The 9,200-nt window shown below is 39.9% G+C and overlaps 1 long non-coding RNA gene across 1 annotated transcript; it reads right to left on the bottom strand.

The window, feature by feature from the left end:
- Positions 1 to 2,316: 2,316 nt before the first annotated feature.
- LOC131007615 (uncharacterized) lies at positions 2,317 to 5,753 on the bottom strand. The gene is made up of 3 exons (XR_009096182.1): positions 5,159 to 5,753; positions 3,143 to 3,205; positions 2,317 to 2,599 (listed from the first exon to the last, which is right to left on the bottom strand). It is a non-coding gene; the product is annotated as an uncharacterized LOC131007615 (long non-coding RNA).
- Positions 5,754 to 9,200: the final 3,447 nt, after the last annotated feature.

The raw sequence follows: 9,200 nt of genomic DNA, 5'->3' as shown, positions 1-9,200 counted from the left end.
GGAAAATGAATGAATAAATTGTCCACTGTTAAAGCAAAGGGGTAAGGATTTCCAACACAAACAGCTCAGGCTCAAACACAGTGGATCTGGAAAAATTTCTTAATAGCAAATAGTTCATCTCATGTTGGAGTTCAAATGGATGCAGAAAAATTTAAATACGACCAAGCGGGATAGGGACTCAATAAGTCTACTCTCATGACTATCCTAGCGATGATACGCGCGGTCCCGGTAAAAGTACCTCTATTTCAAAGTACAAATGGGTCAATAGTATCTATGCATCCCATGAAGTCTCCATAACACGTTCGTCCTATTAGGGTCGTGTCCCTAAATCGCGATGAAATCTCTAACTCTCGTCGTATTATCTCAACGGTTGGTTTCTCTGTTCCTCTTCTTCATCTTCTTCTCGATTTATGTTCCTTCTGTTCCCTCTTCTTCTCGGAGGTATACTATAAAGGAAAAAGAGTTATATAACTATCGGCTTCTAAACTAACCGTTCGTCGTTACAAAATACAAATCCTCGTTTTTCATTTCACTTCTATATCTCATTTATGATCTCAAAATTCTCAAAATTCTCGTCTATCATCGTTCGTAATTCCCATCAATCTCTATTTCTCATTTTTCATCATTCTCGAAACTCTGATAAAGATAGTGAAACTCACTAATCATCAACATCTCTTATATATACACATATATATATATATGGAAAATTGCCTCTCTCTCGAGGTCTTTTACAAAAGTAGGATCCTATGTATAAAGGCCCTAACACCAAAATGATGCTCTGGCTATACAAGCATCATAAATACTAAGCATATATAGATCTATGCTATACACACATACACATTATACTATGCTTCTCTACCTATATATATATATAACAACTATGCATCTATACATATATACGCGTCTACAAGACATACGTGATCACTAGGCATCATCTCTCGAGATCCAGCTCGTCGCCTCAATCAATAAGGGCTGTCATAGTCTGACTCATCCACTATCGGAGTATAGACAGGTGTCTCAGGAATAGGTATCCACGTATCAACTCCATCGGCCGTAGTCTGACGCTGCAGCGGCTGAGTCCAACCATAGCCGACCGTCATCTCGGGAGTCTCCTCATCGGGGTCCTCCTCATCACTATCGGATCGTGCCGGCCGAGATCCTCCCTCCTGGGCGTCTCGGTACGGTGAATATAGAATCGAGTGCATGTACGTCTGAAAAGCCAAAGTGCCTGGCTCAGGCAACGGGGCAACCCTCGGATATGGATCGGAAGGAACATGCTGCGTCTCAGACTCAGTAGAAACAATCGGCTGGGGGTAGAGGTGCCATCGGAAATGGCTCCTCAGGAAGTGGAGGTACAACAACTAGCTCCCCTCCCTGGGCTGGTACCTCAAGCTCTCCATACGGCGGTGAGGGTGGATCACCATAAGCAAAGTAACGGTGGCTCAGCGTCGCGATAAAGCCACTAAGGTCTCCGTACCTGATGCCCTCCAACCAGGTAGTATCTACGTACTGGGGCACTAAAGATGTCGCCCAGTCTCGCCACAAAGGTGGCAGTAGTGGAATCAAAAGCGTAATGGCCTCTGCGCCATTGATCCCGTAGGGAATAGCCCTCCTCCATCGTCGGTGATAGTGTGCCAGAAGTTCACCCAAGGTGTCATCCTCGTCCGGGATATACTCCCTGAACCATCGCTGCATCGCTATCTCAATATGACTCGGCATCCTGTAATATAAAACATCATATCCATTAGAAAATGGATGACGAAACTTACTTGGTACATCTCAATCAACAACATACTCGTCCTCGTTTGGTACGGTGGGGCATCGGCTATACTAGCCTCAACATCTCTCCTCATATTCCACATCAACTGCCTCATATCAGATTCCATCATCTCAAACAATTCCGCCATCAAAACAATACATAACTCATTAGTGAAACAAACTCAACTTTCAATCAAGAAAGCGACAAGAAACAACATCAACTTCTTACCTCATTAAGCCGGAGGAGATGGGGTGCTGGGGTTTCGTTTCAAACTGACTCTCTCAAACTAGCCTAAGAATTCAAGTTAGACTAGTACTCAATTTTAAAAAGAGATCAGCAATCAAAGGTTCAACTCAATCAAGCAATTGACTCAGAGCAGACGACCTGCTCTGATACCATCCTGTCGCAGCCCGATTCCCGACACTAGTGATAGTGGGGTACGAGTATCGATACGACTATTTTTAAAAGAATAAAGATAAGAAGAATAGGTCGAACATCAAGCGGAAGCTCGCATCATAGAATGCTAAGGAAAATCATCATAAATGAACCCAAGGGTAAAATCGTCAACGTCGTTATAACTTTTTAATTATCAGGAATTTCACGAACAAAAACAAAACAGGTATAGCTTATTTTTCATAAGGAAACATAATATGCAGAGTATCGCAGCAAAAGGCGAACCGATTATATGTATGAAGACACATAACCGTGAGTATATTACTTGATTCATATTCAAAGTAATTTCACATCGAGACTTTATCGATAAAAAGGAAATACGATAAAGTAAATACATCATCTAACGATCCCCCACCAGCACCAGACCAATCTCACTCCTCGCTTAGCCTGCACATTTAGAAATACATGCAGGGCGTGAGTACATAATACTCAGTGGGCAAACGCCGAAAAACAAGAAAGGCGCTCTTAGAGCTATAAGTTTGAAGCTTGCCACATCTCAGCAATACACAGAAATAAGTTAGTATTAAATGAATCTGTGCATGCAGTTTTCATAATCATGACATCATAAGTAAACGACTGCAGTCAAAGATCTCAACATGTATGTACCACATCTACAACTCATCATCATCAAAGGTACTGAGAAGTAGGCCTCCCTCTCAAGTACCGTGACCGGCCGATTCGCTCAACGGCTCACAGTCACCTCAGTGTACACTAGCCCTGGCAGGATAGCTATCAACTGCCCATGACCCGAATTCGTCTCATCTCATCAGTAGAGGGTAACATACAAGCTCAACATCAAAAATTGGCAAGTCAAACATTTCTCAACATCATTTATCTCAAATAATTTGATAAGCTCATAAATATCATCATTAATCATCAAATCATTTTAGAAAGCTCGGATAATATATGTATACTCAAAATATTGCCCACCTGAAGACCTTACTCAAAACTCCCGTCAAAGCGGAGTTACTTACTTCCCTGCTCTGCTCGTGTCTTCAGGGATCATCGTCATCATCGAAGGTTCATGTCATAAAATGAATCTCGATTAGAACTCATTGGCAAAATCTCATGCCTTAACTCATGCTCTATCTTATATTCTATCTCTTAATCGACTCTACATAAACTTCTTCACTCATTTCAAATCCTTAAGTCCAAGGATAGGTTTCAAGAAAATCATGGTTCTAATTCTCGATTTATCTCTCATATAAGACTCGTCTAATCTCATTAAAACACTTAGGCAACATAAACACATAAGGCACATAAGAAAATACAATCAAACATCAACAAATCATGTTCTGTTTTCCCACTGACTCAACTTCAAAATTTAACACGTTCTGACTCCGACATCTCCTGGACTCCAGACTCATACCAAAAGAAATGTATTTGAGTCTAGTTTCATTTAAAAAAAGTAGAGTCAGAAACTCCAAGTGGTTTGGGAGATATGGCGTATTTACCACGGTCTACCATATTCGGCAGTTTTGAGCAATCGGAAACATTGATTTTTGAAAAATAGTAAACGTTGTCAAACTGAGCTCAAATTTGGTGGATATCTAGAACATACAGTAAGGTTGATACCATAAACATTTGGAAAGCTAGATCACACAGGAAGCTACTGAAATGAATGACTTTGTCCCCTGTTCTCTGAAATTCCCGGTAGAAATGTGCAGATTTGGTTTTGCATTTTGTAAAACTAGTAAATCAAGTCCAAATGACTTGCAATTTTACCGGTATGCTCAAGACTCATGTAGGGACATGCTGTAAAATTTTCAAAGCCATTAGACATCGACAACCCGTCGATCACAGTAGGTCAGTAGCCTACGAAAAATCACCAAAACTCATCTCAAACTCTTAAATGCTCAATTCAACATTTCTTCAAAGAAAACCAATCAAAGTTCATTTTAAACACATATAACACTCAAAAACATTCAAAAACATTTAAAATACTCATCATACTCAAATTAACTCTCCTCTTTTACATCTTAACTCAAATCTCAAGGAAAACGTTTCTACAAACGTATCAAGTCAATCCTCTTCTCAATTTCATGCTTAAAAACACTCAATCATTCAAAATGACCTCATACTTCATATAACTCATTTTATACACATAAATCCCCTATAATCATACCAACCAAACTTTAATAAAAACTCATATATTCACATAAACTCTCAACAAAAACATGACAACTTCACAAAATGGTCATAAAGCAAATTAGACCTCATTTTATCAATCAATGGCTTCTCAAATTATGAGAACTCAAAAACTCTCATAAACTAACTCAAGTCAAAATTTTACTTAGTCAATAAAAGACTTAATCAAACATATTAAAACACTATTATCATGCTCAAAAACATATATCTTAAGCTAAATCACTTAATAGACACATAGACATGAAAGTTCTAATTTTTATTAAACTAAACTCTTTGAAATTTTATAAACACACATGGATCTTTAATCTCATCATATATCTATCAATTTTAATCATATAAACTCACATATATTCCATCAATTTACAAATTAGAGCATAGATACACATAGCCCTAATTTTAGTAAACTAACTCATATCAAAATCATCAATTGACATCATATACTCAATTTAATCCATCAATCATCATCATATACATCTCATAGACTCATATACATCATCAATTCATCATTTAAAGCATCCACTCAAAAATTCCCAATTTTGGGTAAACTAAACTCATTCAAAATTTGAATCTCAAAGCATAGCTTTTCAAAACACACATCAATCATCACCAAACATATCATAGATCACTTTTCTCACCCCAATTCAAGGAAAGAAAAAATTTTTTTTTTGAAGGGTATGAGACCCATATTTTCGAAAATTGTGAAGAATAAGAGAGGGGGTGATTTCTTGCTTCAATCCTTCAAATATACCCATATATATCATCATACAAGTCTAATTTATGAATATGGAGATTACTTACCCAAGTTTACACCAAATATCAAATTTTCTCTCACTAACTTCAAGATTGAATCTCCATGGATCTTCTTGAATCTAAGGAGATGGAAGGTGTTTAAGGTGGATTTAGAGGGTGATTTGAGTTTTGGTATGAATTTGTGAAGCTCCGAAGGTGCATCAATGGAGGAAAATGGTGGAAAGTAGAGAGATGAAGGGGAGAGAGGTGGTGGTCGAAAGTTAGGGGAGAAGGAGAGAGAGGAATTTGCAAGATATGAAATGATCTTGGTAATCTTATAAAAGATTTGTGAATCTTTAAAGAGGATTTGAGAATCTTATGAAATATTTGGCAATTAATGCCTTGATCTCTCTCTCTCTAATCTCTACTCTCTAAATCTCTACTCTCTCAATCTCTACACTTAGTAAATTTTAGTAATTAGTCTCATACTTGGGAAATTAAAAATAAATCATGTGAGAAGGGTGATTAAATAATAATCACAAAAACTATGGAAATATTACTCATTAATAAAGTACCATAGTATAATTATTCATGTGACCAAAATAAAATAATTATAGCACTAATATTAGTGCACTCACTCAATTATAATATTCCTCATCATAGGAAAAATAATTTAAAAATATTATGCTTGGAAAAATTTTCCATAAACCGGCACCATTCGATTTCCCGGTAAAAATAAACTGCACTTGCTTTGCAAACTTAATAAAAATTCCAAGTGCTAAAGTCTCAAATAAAAATCATAATAACTTGGTTAAAATGACTCACGTAACAAAATCACATAATCAATCAGTCACGTAAATTCACATATCATCACATCAAAGTAGTCGGCAAACACAAACAGACTAAACGTCTCTCAGACCGACTCTATTTATCAAGGTTTCTCACTCTTTCTTCCTCGACTCTATTTCCAACTCATTATTCCCATTTTCTTAATAGGACAGTCAATCTCTGATAACTCGGTATCCGGTACTCTATTCCCGGTAGTTGGAAATAAAATAAAATCTCAGCTCAATTCAATCAGCATCTCTATTTAAAAGACAATCTGTCTTATCTGCTCATAAAAAAAAGTAGTCTCGTAATTCGACATCTCAGTACTCTCAATAGTGTTAAGACACTATCTCACAACATAGGAAAAGTACGGGGTGTTACAGGTCAGCTACCACATTCTCACATCCCTTGCGATCTCGGATCTCCATATCAAACTCTTGCAGTAATAAGATCCAACGAATCAAGCGGGGCTTGGAGTCCTTCTTTGTGAACAAGTAGCGGATGGCGACATGATCAGTGTAGACAATTGAATGAGTTCCAATCAAATAAGAACGGAACTTATCAAAGGCATACACCAGAGCTAGCAGCTCCTTCTCCGTGGTAGTGTAGTTCATCTGCGCGGAATCCAAGGTTTTACTAGTGTAGTAAATTACCTTGAACAACTTATCTCTCTTTTGCCCCAACACAGCTCCCACGGCCCAATCGCTAGCATCGCACATCAACTCAAACGGGGCACTTCAATCCGGTGTCATCAAAACTGGCGTAGTGGTCAGTGCAGCTTTCAACTTCTCAAATGAGACGAGGCACTCATCGGTGAAGACAAACTTCACATCCTTCTCTAGCAAAGCACAAAGTGGCTTGGACAGCTTGGAGAAGTCTTTGATGAAGCGCCTATAAAATCCTGCATGCCCAAGAAAGCTCCGCACCGATTTCACAGAAGTAGGAGGCGGCAACTTCTCTATAGCCACGATCTTCGCACGATCCACCTCCAAACCTTGGGCAGAAACCTTATGCCCCAAAACAATGCCTTCACGAACCATGAAGTGGCACTTTTCCCAATTTAGCACTAGTGCCGTCTCCTCACAACGCTGCAACACTTGAGCAAGATTGTCCAAACAATTATCAAAGGAGGAACCAAAAACAGAAAAGTCATCCATGAATACCTCCATAATGTTCTCAATCAACCCATGGAAAATCGCCATCATGCAGCGTTGAAAAGTGGCAGGAGCATTGTAGAGACCAAAAGATATCCTCCTAAAAGCAAAAACGCCATAGGGACAAGTAAAAGCGGTCTTATGCTGATCCTCCGGGGCTATCATAATTTGATTGTAGCCCGAGTACCCATCCAAGAAACAATAGTACTCATATCATGCCAAGCGGTCAAGCATCTGATCAATAAATGGCAAAGGAAAGTGATCCTTACGTGTGGCTGCATTCAAAGCTCGATAGTCAATGCACACGCGGCATCCTGTGACTAGCCTCGTAGCTATAAGCTCATCTCTCTCATCCTTAACTTAGAGACAACTTGAGTTGGGCTCAGCCACTCACTATCAGAGATGGCATATATGATTCCTGCATCCAACCACTTGAGCACCTCCTTTCTCACAACTTCTTGCATCGCCGGATTCAAACGTCGCTGCGGCTGCACCTTAGGCTTGTATTCCTGCTCTAATAAAATACGATGCATGCAAATAGAAGGACTAATTCCTTTGATGTCAGAAATAGACCATCCTATGGCAGACTTGTATTTCCTCAAAATTCGCATCAGCTTCTCCAACTCCAACGGAGATAAATAAGCAGACACAATAACAGGAAACGTTTCATTCTCACCCAAAAATTGGTACCTCAAGTGCTCAGGAAGCGGCTTCAGCTCAAGTTTGGGTGCAGCTGCAGCTACAGCTGGCGCAGGAAAATCAGCTCCCTTTTCCGTGGAATTGCTTCCCCCATCAACAGGTTTGTGAATATCCATGTAAGGCACAGGATCGATGGGATGGCTTTCTACGGCCTCCAGCTCTGCAATATAATCTAAAATCTCATCACACGCCTCATCAAGATCGGGATAAGGATATAAGGACTGTGTGATGCACTCCTCCAAAGGATCCTCTACAGCTGCAGGAAAGTCCACCAGAGTATCAATTAAATTGCAATCCTCAACTTGTGGCTCCGCTGGCTTCTTCATCGCATCGTAGATAGACAACGTCATCTTCTCATCATTGACACGGAAAGTCAGATCTCCCTCCTGAACATCTATCAACGCACGGCCCGTAGCTAGAAACGGACACCCCAAGATCAATGGAGTATTCTTGTCCTCCGGCATGTCCAATACTACGAAATCTGCAGGAAAGATAAACTGCTCCACCTGCACTAGAACATCCTCCACAACTCCCTTGGGATAAGTAAGGGAACGATCTGCCATCTGCAAAGCAATAGATGTAGGCTTGATTTCTCCAATCTCCAACCGGTTGAAAATAGAGAGAGGCATCAAATTGATGCTTGCCCCTGAATCACACAGAACACGTGAGAAATTCTGCCCTCCAATCACACAAGCTATAGTAAAGCTGCCAGGATCCTTCTGCTTCAATGGTAGCTTTCTTTGTAGCACAGCACTGCATTCCTCGGAAAGATTAATCGTCTCATATTTCCCCAACTTCTTCTTGTTGGAGAATGCATCCTTGAGGAACTTGGCATAGCCTGGCATATCTCTCAAAGCATCAAGCAAAGGAATATTAATGTGAAGCTTTGAGAATACCTCCATAAACTTGGCTAACTTCTCATCCATCTTTGGCTTTGCCAAGCGACGCGGGAAAGGCGCTACAGGCTTGTACTCTGTCCTGGGAAACGTAGGAGTAGGATTGGGCTCCTTCACAGCAGCAGAACTCGATGCCTTAGAAGTAGGCGGCGAATCGCAAACAATCGTCTCCAAATCATCCTCCTCAATGATCTCTACACCTTTTTCCTTTCCATCCTGCAGCTTTGGATGATTCTGATACTGAGTCCCGCTCCTTAGATGAATCGCATTACACTGATTTTTAGGATTGATCTCAGTGTTGCTAGGAAACTTTCCTGGTGTGTGCTGCGCAGCTGCTTGGTTGGCAATTTGACCAACTTGAGTCTCCAAAATCTGCACTTGTTTGGACAGTGATGAAACATGATTTCCTATTTGACTCACTTGGTTCTCCATGTTGGTCTTCCACGCACCTACATTCGTTTCCAAACCACCTATCTTTCCCAACACCTGCTTCATCATGTCTTCCATCGAATCTTTCTTTTGCTCATTGATAAC

This window comes from Salvia miltiorrhiza, chromosome 2 (genome assembly GCF_028751815.1).
Source record: "Salvia miltiorrhiza cultivar Shanhuang (shh) chromosome 2, IMPLAD_Smil_shh, whole genome shotgun sequence".
Lineage (NCBI taxonomy): Eukaryota > Viridiplantae > Streptophyta > Magnoliopsida > Lamiales > Lamiaceae > Salvia > Salvia miltiorrhiza.
This window is presented reverse-complemented; position numbering and strand designations above follow the sequence as displayed.